The sequence below is a fragment of the Pinus tabuliformis genome, chromosome 9 (assembly GCF_031772625.1).
Source record: "Pinus tabuliformis cultivar Carrire ecotype Pingquan chromosome 9, CPIR1, whole genome shotgun sequence".
Taxonomy (NCBI): Eukaryota; Viridiplantae; Streptophyta; class Pinopsida; order Pinales; family Pinaceae; genus Pinus; species Pinus tabuliformis.
In genome coordinates, this window is record NC_142307.1 from 1,608,424,501 (window position 1) to 1,608,444,228 (window position 19,728).

The following is a 19,728-nucleotide window of genomic DNA, read 5'->3' on the forward strand; positions in this document are numbered from 1 at the left end:
ACTCCTTGTCTATCAATGAATTCAAAATCAATAAAGATTTCACTGGGGTGCAATGTCCATTTTAGCTTCAAGTATGAGAATATCAACACTATCCACTTGCAACGCCAATATGAATTTGGACTAGCAAAACAGCCCAACAGGTGCAAACCACTAAACTTAAACACTTTCTTTCTGGGGTTGTTTTTCTGTCAAATCATCCAGGACTTGCACCTAGCCGCAACTGCTTCAGGGAAATTGATCCTTGGTGGGTGGCCTAACATTCAACCATCCTCATCATTTAACCATGATCTCACTGGCAGATCAAGATACTTCAAATTGAATTTCCACTCTTAAGCACATCTATATAGAGTAACACCGGATGGGCGACTGATCCTAGGAAGTACTGTTAATGTTTGTCAGATGTGACAGATGAACTGTTGGAAAACTACGAAATAATCTGGGAAAAGGTGTTGACTGGGTTCTGAATCAATATTTAACCTTGTGAATCAACTCCAATGCATTGGAACTTCAAACCTTGGTTGTAGTATTTGTTATTGCTGAGAGTTGTGACATTGTGCTATGCAGTCAATGAGGAATTTGTTGAATGGTGTTGTTATTGATGCCAACATCGGTCCTTGAATGCTCATAATATTCATGTAGTTTGCATTGATTGGAAGCTCCAAATGACAAGAAGCCCTGGAAGGATAAGATACCCTGCATTTGATGACGATTTTGGATAGGAAGAACGGTATATTTGCACTAAATACCATCATAAGAAGATTCTCCTTGTCATGCTGATTCCAACGGTATGTGGCATGCCTCACAGTTCATCTCGGGAAGATTCTCCTTGTCATGCTGATTCCAACGGTATGTGGCATGCCTCGCAGTTCATCTCGGTTGAGGAGATATGCTCGTTTAAAGTTGAAACCCCGAAAGTTGGTCAAGGAACCCCAAACTGAATGCTCTTCTTGGCATTTTAATTTTCAAAGAACATTAAATCGATTTATCTTGGACCTCCTTATCAAATTCGCTTATAGCAAAGTAAGAAGATCATGTCGGCTTCAAAGTGGAGGGATTTTTGAAATTTAAATGTAAGTCGGCCCTCCAAAAGGTGCCGCCTTTTATCCCCTCCATTAAGTATAAAATGGGGAGACGTCCACCCCTCTTGAGGCAAGTAATCAAGTGTTTTCATCTCTGAGATCTCTGAGGCCAGCTTTGTCCCCTCCATTAAGTGTAAAAAGGGGAGACGTCCACCCCTCTTGAGGCAAGTAATCAAGTGTTTTCATCTCTGAGATCTCTGAGGCCGGCTTTATCATGAAAATTAGGAGGCCGAGTTTCAGCAGAGGGTTTTTTTGGGTTTACTTTTATGTTTTGGTTCTGGTTCTTCGTGGATCTTCTGAGGCAACTCTGTGGTATTCTCGGCCCTGTGGTAGGGCATTTCTGGGCAAATTCGTACCAACATCTGAGGTTTTTTGTGGAGTTTTCTGTGCATAAAAGATTATTTTTGTCTCTGGTTTTTTGTGGGCTATTGAGGCAGATCCATCTAATGTTTTTCGGCCTTAGAGAAGGCAGAGGCAAAATTCGAATCTGGGGCAACTCAAAATTCACTGAGTTTGTGACCTATGCAATGGAGATCTGTGGTACCATTTCACTAACTTCTGAAGCCTCTTCTGTGGACGTATCTAGGGCTAGTCCTGGCAGAATCTTTGAGGCAAATCTTCATTGTTCATTGTGGTTTGTTTAAGCTCCTATTCACATGAAATCTGAAGCTTTGCTGCAACCCTGATTAGGGTTTATTCAAGACACTAGCCCAGCCCTTGTCTGAAGCCAATTTGATCTAGAACAGAAGCATCTATTTGGACTTCTTGAGGCTCTACTCAATTGCACAAATTTGGCTGAGTTAGTAGGTCTCAAAGCATTTTCAGAACCTGCATTGAAGACTATACAAACCCCACTCTTGGCAAATCACTGTGACATTCTGTGGAATATCCTTTGATTGTTTGGCACATGTTTACAACCTCCCTTGACAGACCTGAGACAGAGTATCACTGCATTATTCACTTAAGGAGATCTTTCAGGATCAAGGATTGAATTTACATCTTAATGGTTGTCTAGGGTTTTCAGAGGATGTTTGAAACAGCTTTTGTGTAAAACTGAGTTCAAATCTGAACTGAGCATGCCTTGTAAAGAATTTGTGAAGGATTGAAGTTTATATATAGAACATTAATTCTAGTGCTTTTGTGGAGGTCTGCTATCCTGAGACAAAATTGTACTATACTTCAAGTCATTGTTGAAGTCAAGTTGTGGAGCAGTAGAAGTGATCCTTGGCGGTGCAAACAAAGGTATGGGTTAAAGTACTATGTTCAGATTTTATAGTTATATAAAAGGCATTTCTGTTTCGGTCAAGTTTTGGGCTACAATAGATCAATTACAGGCTTCATTGGAAGCATAAAGACCTTAACTGATCACTCATTCAGGGGCTTCACTTACAATAGTGTAAGCTCTGTGTGATAACTAAGATAAGGGCAGTGAATGTAAGTCATCGGAGGTCAGAAAGACATCCACAAGCAGATCCTTGAGAGCCAGCAGATTCGAAGGTATCTTCAGGTACAACAGTGGCAGAAAAATTAAGGAAATTGAGATTAGAAGACAGGATTTGCTAGCTTGGTTGAAGTGGTCAGTCGGCATGTCATTGTTACAGTAGATATCATTGCCTTTTTTGCAAGGGTTATAATGCTAAGTATATTGATATTAAACTGATGTACTGTCACATGAATGATGGATCTATATGGATGGTTGATGTATTGTGTGTGCTGCTAGGGTAAAGATGTTGATTGACATTTTGTTGAGATGTGTTGAGCAAGCAGAGTGATTGTTACTGATGTCTGAGAATGCTACTAGAAGTGTTGTTGTCTATGAACATAGTTTATGTTAATGTATTGTTGACAGCTCAATGTCATTGAAGAGTAGAGATACTTCACTTACAGTAATGGAAACTCTGTGTGCTAACTAAGATAAGGGCAGTGAATGTAAATCATCAGAGGTCAGAAAGACAACCACAAGCATTTTCTTGAGAGCCATCAGATTTGAAGGTATCTTTAGGTACAACAGTGGCAAAAAACTTAAGGGATTTGAGATTAGAAGACAGGATTTGCTAGCTTGGTTTAAGTGGCCAGTTTGCATGTCACTGTTACAGTATATATCATTGCTGTTTTTGCAAGGGTTATAATGCGAAGTATATTGAGATTAAACTGATGTACTGTCACATGTATCTATATGGATGGTTGATGTATTGTGTGCGCTGCTAGGGTAAAGATATTGATTGACATTCTGTTGATATGTGTTGAGCAAGCAGAGTGATTGTTGCTGATGTCTGAGAATGCTACTAGAAGTGTTGTTGTATGTGGACAGAGTTTATGTTAATATATTGTTGACAGCTCAATGTCGTTGAAGAGAAGAGAGAAGACAAAGTTGCTGAGGCCTAGTGAGCAAAGAGCATTGGGTGGTACTACATTGTCCAGCTAAGGTTTGGTATTGCTGTTGAGCAGAAGCAGATTTCATTGTGACAGTGGACTTGACAGATTTTGTGCTACTAGGGTTTGATCTTTTGAGCAGAGGAAGCTGTTATTTTGTTGACGGCCTTGTGCCAATATTGCAGATCGACAAAGTCAGCAGATTGTTTTGATATTATATTTTGATATTGAGCACAGGTGGAACTAGTCTGAAAATTGTGAAACGTGGTCCGCTTGCTGAATAGGGTGGTGGTGTGGAGCAAGGCGGAGAGTGGAGTCTCTTTCAAGTTGGAGCTTGAACACTTCAGGTTCGTAGGGTGGTGCCAGGCATTGTTTTACAAAACGGCCGAATCGACTCCGACTCGGCCGAGTCGAACCGAGTTGATGGCCTTTGCAATGAAACGGTGGCTAACCCAGTTCGGTTGACCGAGTCACATATGACTCGGCCGAGTCATCCAATGACTCGGCCGAGTCATATGTGACTCGGTCAACCCGGCCGGGTCCGTTATGACTCGGCCGAGTCAATGTAGGGCCGGCTGGGCAGCGTAACAGCTCATGAAATTTCACTTTTTATGTGATTTTTGCAAAAGTTAAATGCAGTTAATGGATTCTAAAGGGTAATTGTAATTTGTTAAATGCTTTTGGGGTCCATTTCCCCCTCCCAAACCCTATTTAAGACAGCCAAATTCTCTCATTCACTCACAGCAGTCTTATGCATTTGAGTGAGAGTCTTCTTTGAGAATTAGTGAGCAGTTCTTGAGCTTGTTTTGGAGCAGCAGTGAGGAGTCTTGGAGGAGCATTGTAGCTGGAGTGAGGAGCTTCTTGGGCAGCCATTTGGAGCAGCATTGAGGAGCTGATTCTTGGAGCAAGCTTGAGGAGGCAGTTTGTGCCTGGAGGTATTTTTTTCCACCTCTATAAATCTGTTTTTGCTTAGTAAATTTTAGGTGCATATCAAGAAAGCTTAGAGAGTGTTTTTTGTCAAATAAATGAACATTGAATCAATTTTTTTTTTTTTCATTTTCAGATTGTTTTCCTAGTCAAAAAATGGCACCTAGAGCAAAAGATCATGCTTGGGCATATGTTGAAATGGTTGATAATCAGATGCATTGCAAGTTTTGCCATAGGAAAATTAAGGAAGGTCCTGGGGGGATTAATAGGCTGAAACAACACTTGGCAGGGATTAGAGGCCAAATTACCGCATGTACCTCTGATGAAATTGATGAGATTAGAAAGAATTTGTTGGCCAGCTTTGAGAAATTTAAAGAAGATAAGGCTAGGCAAAAAGAGATACAGGCTGAAATTGGGAGGAAGAGGGAGATACAAAGAATGATGGCTACCAACCCCCACTATGATTTTGAGGGTTCTTCCTCTATCCCTCAAACTGAGGCATCCAACCCTTTCCGTTATGTTCCTCCCTCTTTTGGTTCTGTTCAAGATAAGGGAAAGGGTAGAATGAAGGGTGATGTGACTATCAAAAGTTATTTCACTCCCTCATCTCCATCAGATGCACATGGTCCTGAAGTTAGTAAAGGTCAAATTTAGCCCACTTTAGATGACCATTGGAAGAAAGAATTGAGGGAGACTGCTTGTGACTACATAGCTAGATGGTGGTATGATGCTGATATCCCCTTTAATGCTGCTCGTTCACCATATTATGAGCCTATGTTTGATGCCATATATGTTGCTGGAAAAGGCTTCAAAGGCCCTACTATGCAAGAGCTAAGGGGGTTTCGTTTGCAGAAAGAAATTCAATCCATTAATGAGTATTTGCAAGAGTTCAAGGACTCATGGGCAAGAACAGGGTGTACCATCATGTCAGATGGATGGACTGATCAAAGAAACCGTACCATCATAAACTTTCTTGTCTTCTACCCACAGGGAACCATGTTTTTAAAATCAGTTGATGCATCTGATAAGGTAAAAGATGGCCACTTGTTGTTTCAGCTATTGGATGAGGTTATTGAGGATGTGGGGGTGGCTAATGTTGTTCAAATCATCACAGACAATGCCTCTAACTATGTTCTTGCTGGTAAACTGTTAGAGGAAAAACACAAGACCATCTTTTGGACCCCATGCGCTGCACATTGCATAGACCTCATGCTTGAGGATATTGGAAAATTAGATTGGGTCAGAAACACTGTAGATAATGCCAAAAGCATAACAAAATTTATCTACAATCATACACTGGTTTTGAGTCTCATGAGGAAACACACTGGAGGCAAGGATATTATTAGGCCTGCCATCACTAGATTTGCTACACATTTTTTGACATTGCAATCTATGCTTTCCCAACATAGAAACTTGCAAAAGATGTTTTCCAGTGATGAATGGAATCAAAGCAATTGGTCTAACAAACCAGAAGGCAAAGAATTGAAAAGGAAAGTCCATGATGAAACTTTTTGGCGAAAGGCAGCAGAGATTGTGAAGCTTGCTGAGCCACTAGTTAAGGTGTTGCGGTTGGTGGATGGGGAAAGGTTGGCTATGGGCTTCATTTATGAGGTTATGGATCAAGCAAAGGAGCAAATAAAGACAGCATACAAGGATAGAGTGGCAAAGTATGGGCCCATTTGGGCAATCATTGATGAAAGATGGAACAATCAACTCCATCGCCCTATACATGCAGCTGGGTATTTTTTGAACCCACGGTATCATTATAAAGCTAAGGAGTCAGGAGCTTTGAGGGGGGAGGTCAGAGATGGACTGGTTGATTGCATTGAACGCATGATCCCATTGGAGTCTGATTAGCTGGAGATACATCAAATGTGGGTGAAGGGTTTGCCGTTGCAATTCATTGTTGACAGTGGGAGCCAAAAGAATCTCATTTTAGCAGAGGTCGTGAAGCGACTGGGACTATTGACCATACCACACCCGCAACTGTACAGCATTGGGTGGCTTTACCAAGGACGAGATCTCCGAGTTTGCCAGCAGTGTCGCCTTCCCTATAGCATCAAGCCCTTCACAGATGAGGTATTGTGTGATGTTGCACCTCTTGATGTTTGTGATGTATTATTAGGCCAACCATACTTGTGGAAGCGACATGTTGTGTATGAGTCAAGGCCTCGCGCTGTTATTATTTCTTTGTGTAATACATTATACAGGATACTGGAGGTAGCCCCACCTACCGCCACTTCTTTGATCTCTGCTAAGAAAGGCAGTAAGATCATCTCCCAGACTAGGAAATTTATTTTCTTTCTGGTTCGCTCTCAAAGTAAGGGGAAGATCGTAGCCACATCCATGGCCCCCGAGAAGGGTTCCTCCACGCAGCAGAAGCAGGTGGATACGATCATGAAAGGATACAGGGACATCTTCTCCTCACCGACAGGGGTACTGTTACACTGTCAGGTCAAGCATTTGTTCGATCTGACTCCTGGAGCACCTCTACCCAACGGGCCGATATATCGCCGCTCCATTCTAGAAAATGCCAAGTACAAGTAGCAACATGATCAACATCAGGTGTCACACAAGTTTCAGGTGGGCGACAAAGTTTGGTTGCATTTGCAGAAAGAATGCCTTACCAGAGCCCATCGAAAGCTCAGACCACTCTGATATGGTCCTTACACCATTAACAAAGATGTGGGAAACAATGCTTTGGAGCACAACATTCCCCCATTCCTTGGCTTGCACTGAGTGTTCAATGTGGATCGCCCTCAACCATGCTTCCCACCATTACTGGACACATCAGAGATTGCAGAACAGCTCACCAGGGACCAAGTTCAGCAGAAGTTTCCCCATCTCATGGAGGCACTCAACGCAATGGGGACCATTGCTTCCTAAGGGGGGAGGAATGATCTAGGTGGATAGTGGTGGCCACCCGCCAATTCCACTTGGACCCCCACCATTGTTTCTTTCAGTTTTTCAGTTTCTTTAATTGTAGCACAATTTACTATTTTTAACAGTTTTTTGGGTCCTAACTTCCGGAGCCGTTTTGAGGCCCTAAACAACGCTTTTTTGGCAATCTATCGCCAATGACTTTCCATAAGTCATTTTTTTCGTCGTAGTCCTCAGGGAGATCTTTCCAACGGGATATCATGCATGTCAAATGGAGATAATATGACTAAGTCACTACCTGGGGAAGTTGGCTGCCCAACTAACCCTAACGGGGCCCATAAACACTTGGTGTTACATCTCCTCGTGTTTGGGTTTTGGTTGTTTAGGGTTTGCTCTTATTGTTCAATAATAAAAAGGCCCTTGAGCCTCATTGTAACGCAGTTCAAAGGCATGTAGCCACAACATCTCTTCTCAGAGATAAGCTACCATCGATGAGCTAGTCTCATTTCCATACTGTTTGTAAGCATATTTCATTATTTGATATTAATCAAAGGAAGTGTTATTTCTGCTGCATCTATGTATTTATGGTTATATCTGTAATTTGTTGCGTTCTTGTTTAAATTCGGACAAGCAAGGAAGCAAAATCACATACTCGAAGAAGAAGTTGCCCTTCTAAGAATACAAGTGTAAGAAGCTGAAAAGAAATGGAAAAACTTGACAAGCCAGTTAGAGGAATTTGTTTCGAAGTATGTAGCAGAAGTTGGTCAAAAGCAAAAGGAACTTGATGCATCCTTAGTAGAAATAAGCATGCTCATAAAGGAAAGTGAAAGGCAGAATGAACAAATGCAAGGTTTTAACAAAGCTACAAAAAAGTCATCCTTCTAAAACTGCAAGTAGAGGAGGCAGAAGAAAGAAGAAAAGTTTTGAAACGCTGGTTTCAAGAAGATATTGCTCAAAAGCAAAGAGAACTTGACACTGCCCTAACTAAAATAGACAAGCTCAAGAAATGGTAGAAGGAGAAATTGCTGGATGACGAAAGGAAGAATAATGTCATTGCTCGATTGAAGATGAAGGCGGAAGAAGCAGATGAAGCCCCATGCAATGAAGGCACAAAATTCAAGCCCTCACAATTGATGAGAAGCCTAGCAACATGATCCTTCAAAGGTCAAATCAAGCTCATAAGAAGATTAAAGGTAATGCTGCTCCAAGAAGCAATACTGAAGCAATCAAGGATAATGCTCAACAAAGGGTTGTACATCCTCCCTGAAAGAATGCCTTCAGAAGATCTCTAGGACAAGACAACTCATCCAAGTACCCTAATATGTTTAATGGTTATTGTTTCTCATGTTCTAACTTTGGGCATGTGGCTTGGGATTGCAAACATGATCAAAACCCTAGAAGCAAGTTTGTAGGATTTCAAGACAGGTTTCAAAAGGACTTTGTCAGCATAAAGTGTATGTCAACTATTTCGTCTTTCAGCTACCATATAGAATGCTTCAAATGCCATAAATATGGACACAACTTGTGATTGTAGATATATGAAGGAAAATTCTAATATTAGGTACAATAAGGTTTGCAGAAGAAAACAAAGGCAAGAAGATCAAGTGAATGAAGAAGTCTCAACAATCATGCTCTCAAGATTTGTGAAGTCGCAAGGTCATGATGAATCTACAATGGAAGGTGTTGAGGATTAGGATTATCCGGCTGCAGAGCCAATTAGCACATTATTTTGAAGAATCCAACTTTATGGCTCCTTGTCCTGTGAATATTGAAGAGGGGAGCCTAACTAGTAGTAGTTGAATATCTATTCCTCCACAGTGCGACATATGACAGATGGGAAGAAGTTGTTAGAGCAGTAGTCAGCATCGTCGACAGATTAGTCAACTTGTGAAGTTGAAAAAGTTAGCAAAAGGATTCGTTGTCGTTGATGCATATTGACAGGTAGAGTCAGCTGTGGCAAACCATGAGAGACATAACATGTTAGGCGGAGAAAAGCAGTCAAAGGAAAAAAGATATATTGCAACAAGTTAGAGGAAGATATTATGTCAGGGGGAGTAACTCTTTGCCATTGATATGTCGATTTTCATTAGTTGGTTCCCTGACCATGACGCTTGGCCATGAGGTCATTACCCTTTGTTGACATCTATTCTTACTAACACCTATGGATCAAAGGGTTGACTTTGGAAATGCCACCTCCCCTTAGGGGTTGGAAGCACCTAATAAGGTTGATTACTTAGCCACCCCTACAAAGGTAGGGAACACTTTTACGTGACTTAGTCTAGTTAGATATTTGAAGGTGATCCTGGTTCGAAGTATTATTATGCCCTTAACAATCAAGTATGGTCTGCATTGGTGGTTATGGTTTCTAATGAATGGTTGCTTTCACTTGAGTTTGAGATGGTTTTTGCCAAGTGGTTTTGAGTAGTTGAGGCCTTGAGGACACCTTATTCCACTCCTACTCCGCATGATGTCGAAGCCATACTACAATTTTGAAGAGCTTGGTGATCTTGTAGATGCAGCGTTGCCCTTATGTAGTAGAGTGTTAGGCATTTAAATGATCTTGGCAGTTGATGGAAACTTGGAGCACGCTCAAATGCCATAATTGTTGGTGTTTGTAGCTCAGCTAGGTACTTCTGCATAGGCCAGTGTCTAGGTGTGTAGAAGTCGCCCACAAGATCTCCCTAGGATACTTGTTCTAGGTTGAGCAAGTTGCTTTGTAACTTAGGAAAAACACATAAGTATTATGTTGGCTCATTGAGCTAAAATAAACTTTGGAAAAGTAAAGTAATTTACTTTAGTGATTTTGTTTTAATCTTAACTGTTGATCTCAAGTGAGGCGAGCTTAAATCTCGGTCGTTAATCACTTTGAGATTAAGGTTAGGTTAGGAGTTTAGCTTAATGGAAAGTTATAAAAGCAAGGCTAATGAGGAAGAAAGACACGCTACAACAACACAAGATTGAGAGAGGTATCTCAATGAGCAAGTGTGCTAGGTTTGAGGGAGTGCAGAGAGGTTGGAGACCTAGATCTGTAAGGAAGATCGAGCATTGATCTGGGACAAATCTATTGGATTAGATCCATGTTATTTGTATTTTGTATTTTCTCAGTTGGGCCCTTATCCCAAGATGAGAGCCCATGTAAGTTTGGATTTTTAATGAAAAACTTGTTGGGCAGAATTTGTGTCGTTTTATGAGATCGACTATTTTAAATTTGCTTCCGCTAAATTGCTGTGTATTTAATCAATACATCAATTTTCCGCTAGGAATTAAGTGTTGGGTGCTAGGTTTGCAGAAAAACTAACATAGTATCAGAGCGTAAACTCTGAACCTATCTCGGAATTACAGGAAGCTAGGGTTTGTACAGGTTCACTGGGCCAAGTTCGACCATGATTGTGAAAAGGCAATTTTTTTTGTTTTGTTTAGGGCCGAAGAAATTGACGTTGAGTCTAATTTTTTTATGGCCAAAGAAGCACATAGTGGGGCCAATTTAAAAAAAAGTGGAGGGGCCATGGGTGGTCGATAAGACTGGCGACCCACTTAGTGTTGCATAGCCGCCACTCAACCGTAACCAAAGCGACCAACAGGCCCACGTAGTAGCACATTGACGGCAGGTCATCCTAGGGCAAATGCGACGGTATGAAGGCCGACAACCTGCAAAGGAGACCAATGTACGAGAGCCTAAGTAGGTTCCGAGAAGAATTTAATGAAGAATTGTTGATTGGGCAAAACTTGTTATTGTGCATGATCTAATTGTTGGTTTTATAAGTTCCACTGTGCAAAATTTGTTTATGGTTCAACACATTAGTGTGTTTTAGTTAATTAGCTGGGTTAAAGTTAATCAAAGACTGCTATTAGATTTGGTGTGTGTGTATGCACTGAGTCTAGTGCCCAAAAATCTAACAAGAATATCGAGCTTCTCTTGCTTAGCATTGAGGATTCTTGATAATGCATTGGTGGACCTAGGATGTCACTAGGATGGCCTTGACACTACTTGACAGGCATGCCTTGATCCTGTTGGAAAATCAAGGTATTTGTAAATTTATGTTGATCCTCCTTACTTGATAATTACTTGTGATATTTGTTGGCATTTTATTATTTCGTTTTTACTTCTTCATCAAACAATTATCAAAAACACGAAGATCACAAAGAACACAAGATATAGGCTCCATGCCGGTGCAAAATCCCACAATTGTGGAAAACCTGAACAATCCACTTCTTATAGAATCAGATCAAAATGAAACCTCCAAAACCCAAAGACCAAGACCTCTTCCAAGCACCAAGTCAGCCCTCCAAAAGTCTTCTTCAGTCAAGTCAAAGTTTGCCAAGTCAAAGATGGTCAAGCTTCACAAAGTCTGCTCCAAGTCAAAATTTTGTCCATCTTCTTCAGTTCTGCAATTCGGCCTGCAATCTTCGGCCCTGCAATTTGCATAGAAAACTTTGGATCCCTTCACACGTGTGGGTAGAACAGTCTAAGAACTCAGATCACCTTTTTCTTCATTAGATCTCTCTTTCTTCCCGTTTTTTGCTCTTCCTTACTTCTGTTAATTGCAAACATTGAACTTCATTATTGTGTGTCAAATGAGGACGAGGTCTCCTCTATATATAGTCATCCAAGAGAGCGAAAAGGTGCCTAGCAGAGCCAACTTATCATGGCAGGGCTGACTTGGTGTTGGAGGACAAAATAACTTTACATGACTCAAAAGTAATTTTTCTTTTCTTGTTATAAATTGCCCAAATGGGTCTTATACATATGACAAATACTCTTTTGACTCATTAAACCCTAGGAGCATGAAGAACATGCTTGATCTAGATTTGAGCATGAAACCTATGCTTAAAATAAAATTGTTTTTCTTCTTTTACATGAAATACAAATTGATACAAGTACAAAGATAATTATGAAGACCGAACCTAGTTACTTTTCCAACAGATCCAGAGCCTAGATGAGGAATATGATCCCCTAGGATGATTGAGGACGACTTGTTGTACTTGATGGAGCCCCAATGCTGGAGAGGGAGTACTCTACGTTGTCTACATGGCACCCATAGAGATGATGCAAGGCACCTAGAACTAGCTTTTGGACACATAGAGATGCTTTGAGGCTTGATTTGAGGTCTCTTTCTCAAATTGATGGTTATTCATGAGGCTTGGAGACTCATTTAGCCCTTTTAGTGCACTTTTGTAGCATTTTGAGCAATAAAAGGGCATGACGTCATGCTTACTAGGGGCTTACAACTCACAAGTGTGGGCATTTATTGACATATTTTATTGATTGAGCTAGTGGGTTGGCTTGTAACCCATTTTACTTTGTGTCTACTCAAAATTAAACTTGTTTTAGAGGCTTTCAGTGGATTATTAGAGGTGATAGACCTCCTATAAAAAGAGGATCACCTCTTTTCATTTGTCATCATCACACTTGTGGATTTTAGCCTGTCTAGAAGAGCTTGAGTTAGCCTATATTACTTGCTACTTGAGGAGATGTGAGCTTATGTGGTTTTTTTCTTCTTCTATTGGAGACTAGGTTTTGTGTTGGAAACACCTTTTTAGGATTGAGAGAAGGCATGTTCTTGGATAATTTGGGAGTATTTATTGCATATCTTTTATGGTTTTACATTTAATGAAATATTGCTAGGGTTTCTATTTTGTTCCTTGTTTAAGTGCAAATGTTTATTGGAAATTCTTGGTAAATTGTTGCATGTTTAATCTATTGTCCTTGAATTCTCTAGAAAACCTCATATGAGCATTTTTTTGGTTAATTTCTCTCTTCATAAAAAGAGAGCTAGGTTTTTTTTCCCTTAGTCCATACAAAAATTTGATTCTCTATGGTTTAAATTCTTAAGACTCCATCGCCCAAGTAGGGAAAAGGCATTGGGATCCCTTTTGATGATAAAAAATATTGAATTTTTTTATCTTTTCCTCTTCCTTACTTTTTTGACCCTTCAAGGCAAGCCGCTAGGGCAAGGGCAAGGGCTGAATTCAACTAGGGCTTGAAAAAGTTCAACATTGGAGCTAATTTGGCATCTTTTCACCTTGTTTGACCTTATCAACTCAAAATCTAACATCTCCCTTGGTGAAAATTGCCTCATTAGGGTTGATGTCATTAGCCCTAGGCAATTTAGGGCCTCATAAAACCCTAGTTTTGTAAAAGGGCTTCAACTTAGGGCTTTTTGAAGGTTTACTATTACATATTGTTGATTATACCCTTAAAGTAAACCTTTTCTTATACTTTATGCCTAGTTGCTCTCTTATTGAATCATATCATGAAACCTTAGGCCTCAAGTATTCTTTTCAAGGTTTATTTCATGGTATGTTGTTCCTTAGCATAGAGAATCGTTCCCTAATCCAAGAAAGAAGTACCATGACTGAGCCTTTCTTTTACATCACCTTGAACCTTTTAACTTAGAATACCTTTCAGGTGATATATATACTGGGAAGCCTCCCATGTGGTGAAATTCCATGTATCTTAGTCTAGTTTTTGCCTTGTGAGGCATCTCACAAGGCCTGCTAGATTTTGAGGCAACATGAATGCGTTTTTGTTGTTGTTGTTGAAAAAATGGCTTCTTTAGCTATTAATATGTTGAAATATGTACAAAGTTGGCATTTTTTACCAAAAAATAGTTTGCATGGCAGCCACCTGAAGTTTAGATAGTTCAACTTCAAAGAACCCAGATGCCATATAATGCCTGCAAGTATAATATCTAACAATATTGCCACTTGGGCATACAATAAAGCAACAGTTGTCATTAGAAAGCCACATTACATGAAAACAAAACAAATATAGAAACTATTTATAAGATACAAATTAGGTGTTACACACGGCTAGGAGAAATCATTTTAAGTAACCATGGAGATTAAAGTTTTAAATCCACATTTGGAGGTGGATTGTCATAATCTTTTGGGGTGGTCCTTTAATCATCATTAATAAGCTCAAAATTTGATATTGTGGGGCCCCAATCATTATTTGCTTGACCAACAATTGTAGGCAATTTCTCATTCTTTAAGACAATAAGGGTGACAATAAGAAATTCGTTATTCAATGACCTTGGAGAAGGGTTACATGGTGGAATGTGATGATGCTCCCAACTCTCTTGAACAACTCCACCAACTTGAAGTGTTGTCTTTTCAATAGAGCTTTGAGTTGTTTGGACTAGGCAAACATGGCAAGAGAGTTAATAGAATATACCTTGCTCATAGTGTAGGTAACTCAGGTAAGTAGCCCCTTAAATACTCCACTAGTTGGCCCAACTGTGTAACATTTACTACCACTTTTGCTCCTGAACAATAATATATATATCAAAATATAAAATTGACACTAATTAAATATTTGTTAGCCTACAAGAAAATGTAAGTAGGTTGAGCGTGATTAAACATAAAGACAGTGATAGCCATCAAAAGGGCTTGTATTTCTTGAAGATCTTAGCCTAATGAGATTTTAGGTGTTTTGTGTGAAGCATTAGAACTTCACTCTCAACAAATTCTTCGTCAAGGTAGACCATATTGATGATGATGATGGTTGTCTAAGTCCAATGAGATTAATGTTGATCTATTGGACCTTAAAAAAGGTATAGAATTACTTGGTTTGATTAATATTTGTTAATTTTAGATAACAATTGTATGTTTTATGCTTTAGCACAATTTACTTCAATGTTCCTTATCAACCCAATGACAATTTCCAATTATATTCAGTAGCAATCACATTAACTTAAGCATATTGATAGTAAATGCATATAGAACATAAAAACATGTGCAAAAGACAAACCAAGACAAGAGGACACAAGATGTGGCAGATGTTAGGGAAAAACCCTAATGTGGGGAAATCCTTTGATCAAATCTTCTTATTATTCTTCAATAGTTCAGCAGAGAGAGAGAGAGTACAAATATCAAATTAACTTGCCCAAAACAGTCCTATCAAATCAGCAGTCAACAACAGCGCTAACCAAAAAGTCAACGATGGTCAAAGCAGCTCCAAAATGTCCTCCAAGCAGCTTGGTCAACAATAGATAAATTTAGCTTTCCAAGAGGGTCAAAGTCAACCCAAAAATAGTTCGGTCAACCTAGTCAAACACTGTTGTAATTTATGCAGCCAAACGCTGAAGTCAAACCAGTGAAACTGTCCCAATCACCTCGAAAATTGTTCCAATCAATGCGGCCTTCAAAAATCGCAATTTTGCTCACTAGAATGAAGTCAACTTTGGTCAAAATCACCCAAGTCAATGCTGGTCAACGCACCCTTATTTCTTGAATTTTTCAGCCTCCAAAACAGTCCTGAAATTCGTCCTCCTTTCACACGTGCGAAGTAGGGAAGGCTGCCTCCAAGCTATGCGAACCAATCAAGAGAGGATAGAGAGAGATGTGTGATGAGATGATTGATGTCCAAATGAGGAGAGAGGTCACTCCTATCTATACACTTCATTAAGGGTGAGGAGACACATCTATTGGGCTTATGAGCCTACATTTGACTAAGGTCGACCTTGACAATTTGTGCATGAGAGAGAATAAATTCAAAATTCCATTTCTGTTTGTCAGAATGAGATGATATTTATATCAAAATCGGACCTCTCGAAAAGAGGAATCCAATGTAATAACCATCTCCATCATATGGGCTGGCCTAAGGTGGAATTTGGCCCTAGTTGCCAATTTTAACACTCCCTCTCAACTAGGGAGAATTCCACCTGCCAATCATCTGTCATCATCATGCCATCCTGTACCAACCCTGTCGTCACTGCCTTGCTCTGCTTAGCTGAACCATGAAGTAATAATGAAGAAGAAGTGATCGAGAGTGAACCATAAGATCATACCACTCTCCACTGACAAAAGTCAGTCCTTGATCCCAGATCAAGTTGTTGAACAACATGCATCCTAGTCATAGGGAGTACGGCAGTACACGATGCGTCCATTGGTAGTGCTATGGTCCCTAACAGATTGTTCTTTATGGCCAACCTATAGGAACTTGAAGTAGACCTTTTCCATGATACATTTGGGTATCCAAGCTAGAGACATTCTGTAAACTGGAATTGCCTCTAAAATGAATTTTACCAAGACTAGCCTTCTTGCTCTGGATAGCCCCCTGTAACTCCAACACTTTAATCTTTTCTCCCGTTTAGCTAAGAGCCAATTCCAATCCTCCTTGTTGTAGCTATTTGATTTGAGATGGAAGCCTAAATAGTTCATACCTTCATCCAAAAGTTTATGATTGAAAGAGAAGTTTTCCCTCGAGTACTGGGTATAGAAAATCCATGAAATTCTGATCTGCTAATATAAACAATTTGAAAACAAGTTTCTTTTCATGTAGACACATAATTTATCTCCCAAATTTGCAGCGGAATAAGAACATAAATAAATACACAATCTCACAGCTCAACAAGACAATTTTTCTAGGGAACCGAACTGGGAAAACCCTTTGCTTGCTTGAGAATTTTATTGATAGAAACTGAGCAATTGATCTATTACAAACACAACTATTTCAATTTGAAAACAAACATGTTTTCCTGCCTTGAACCAAGCTTGAAACCCTTGCAAGATTGCTAATCCCTATCTGCTCTCTATCAAACTTACACAAGCCTCAACACATAGGCACCAACCTATGCTCTCTACTGCCTTGTCTCACCAACTCGTGCTCACAAGACAATGGCCCTTTCAAGATGAACTCTCACTGGCTAAAAGAAGAGGAATTTGTTCCTCTTGTAAAAAAGCACTGGAAAAGTTATGAGCCCCAGGTGGGAGCTTCTGCAGCAAGCCAATTTGAAGCCAACCTCAAACTCATAAAATGTCTTTCTAATGAATGGGCCTTCAAAAACTGACAAACTGAGGATCTTGAATTTCAAGAAGTAGAGAAGGAGCTACTCTCATTATCAAATAAAGGGGATGAAGGGTTCACCAATTCTTGTTCAAGGCTAAGCGAAAATCGCTCTTAGAAACGAAGGAAGCAGGCTGAAGACTTAAAAGCAGGGCAATTTGGTTGAAGAGTGGTGATGAAATACAAAATTCTTTCAGGGTTTTACCAAAGGTCACAAGTCTTTCAACACTATTTGGTCCCTGGAGGACTGGGATGGAAATGAACTCTTAAGCTTTAAAGAGCTGACCGATCTTGAGAAGAATCATTTTCAGGAGTTTTTCAAAGCGCCAAGAGTCTCTATTGTAGAAATCATTCGGGTAGCACAAGCCTTCCCAAGTTTTGTCAAGGAGGAGGATAGCAGGTTATACTTATGGAGGAGGTATCAGAGGCATAATCAAATTGGTTCTTCACTCCTTTCAAAGGGATAAAAGCCCAGGCCCTGATGAATGGTCATTTGAATTTTTTTTGGAACTCTTTGACATCCTAGGCCAAGAGATTCTAAGGTTAGTTGAAGAATCCGCGAGAGGGTAGAGTCCTTCCAGTCTTTAATTCTACCTTCATTGCTATCATTCCAAAACCGATAAGTCTCTTTTCCTAGAAGATTTTCATCCTATCTCTCTGTGCAATTGCATCTATAATGTCATTGCAAAAGTTATAGCCATGAGGCTAAAGCCCATATTATCCAAATCCATCTCTAAAGAGCATTAGCTTCCTAGAAGGTCGTCAGATTCATGAAGCAATTGGTGTGTCATAGGAAGGCATACATAGTATTAAAGTGCACAAGCTGAAAGAGGTTGTTCTCAAGATAAACTTCTCAAAAGCCTATGATAGGGCCAACTGGTTATATATCAGGTTACTTTTAACTCACATAGGCTTTCGCCGGGACTCTGGTTTGGCCAATGAGTTGTCTTCAATCTGTGTCTTTCTCAGTTCTTAGAAATAGCTCTATGCCCCCTTTTTCCATGCTTAAAGGGGCCTCAGGCAAGTATGTTCGCTTTCTCCTCTCCTCTTCTTGTTGGTCGCAGAAAGCATAAGCAAATCGATAACAGAAGCAAAATAGGAGAGGAGACATGTTCTTATTTTCTGCAATGAACCCTTTGGAGATGTAAATAAGCTTCTTGAAATTCTTACTATCTTTAGGAAAGCCATCAAAATGCTTATAAATGATATGAAATCCACCATTGCCCTTCACAACGTGGATGATAGGGAAACCCAATGTTGGAAATGTTAGCGAGAAAGAGTTCCTTGATTTGTGTCTTAATCAAAGGAACTACAACGAGTTTCTCCTAGAGCATGCACGAATTCCTATGAGTTAGGAGATAATTGCTAAAAAGTAGGACGAGTTCCTAATATTTAGGGCGAATTCCTAAGAGTTAGGAGTGCAAGAAGCAATTGCCTACTGCTAATTAGTGGAAGGTTGAGTTTATTGTCTTTTAGTGCAAGTTATTTTGGGTAAAGGATGAGTTGATTGAGTCAAACCCCTAAATTATAGGAAAGACGAGTTAACACAACCAGTGAGCTTTTGTTAACTAGTCAATCAACAATTCGACTTTCCTCATATAGAACTTGCCAGTAATAGCCTAATTGAAGTGCTTATAAGGAAGAATGAAGGCACAATTTGATCATTGTCTTGTGAGCATAGTTATAGGAACCGGGCCGGTCATTGAATCGGTAGAACCCCAGACCGGGAACCTGTCAGGACCGTACGGATACCGGTAAAAAAACCGGTCAACCAAAAACACATAAAATATTCAAATTTTAAACAAAACCATATATATTCATGTGCATCCATATGAATCCAAACCATTTAGACACAAATAAGCAAAAGTTCTCATTTATATAGCATGTAAGGGTGCACATAACCAAAGTAGCACCGAGTGTGATCCATCTCTAAACCGAAAATACATCTGCAAACAAGCTCCACATGGCCTCTAACATCCAAGAAAAACTATGCTACAACAAATACCTACATATCATCAAAATGATTGCCTATATTGGGATCTTCGTCATCAACATCACCCTCTAAGCATTAAAATAAGATACAAAAATCATAGCATGTCAAGTCAAGGTTTTGTTTGAGTGATGGGTGTTTTTTTTAGTAGGCTCATGATAAAGGAGTTCAACAACAAATGCCTCTAACATCAAGGTACATAGAGGGCTTGGTGCTCTTGATTAAATACTAGTTCCATACCCTCGTACACTAAGAAACCAGATTCGTCATATTTTTCTCAAGTGTCTGAATCCTACGAATCTGACACGATTCACATGAATTCGAATCCTAAATTCGGGACACGTCGTGTCCTAACGGGACGTGCTCAAATCCGGGTCGTGTCTTGTTAGGACACAACGGGTCTCGAAAACCGGATTCGAATCCGACGAAAATAAAACCCGCGGGCTTTAAAAACAACGCATTCCTATTTTTATTTACCATTTTCTTTCATTCCTTTTGCAAATAGTGAGCTGTGGTTTGCTGTTAGAAGTTTGGAGCAAGAAGCTAGGGGTTTGGAGCACTCGGCAAGGAGATTCAAGCACCAGGTAAGTGCACTTCATCTCTATTTTTTTGCATTTGTATTACAGCAGTTTGTATATGCATTTCTTTTACAAATTTGTGCATGTTTTGTATATTTTTTTTACAGTATT

General features: G+C 39.8%; 1 protein-coding gene across 1 annotated transcript in view; it reads left to right on the plus strand.

Annotated features, from left to right (window-relative positions):
- LOC149154939 (uncharacterized) overlaps positions 1-19,728 on the plus strand; it is a 29,135-nt gene that overhangs the window by 1,148 nt on the left and 8,259 nt on the right. The gene's annotated exons all lie outside the window — the stretch shown is intronic.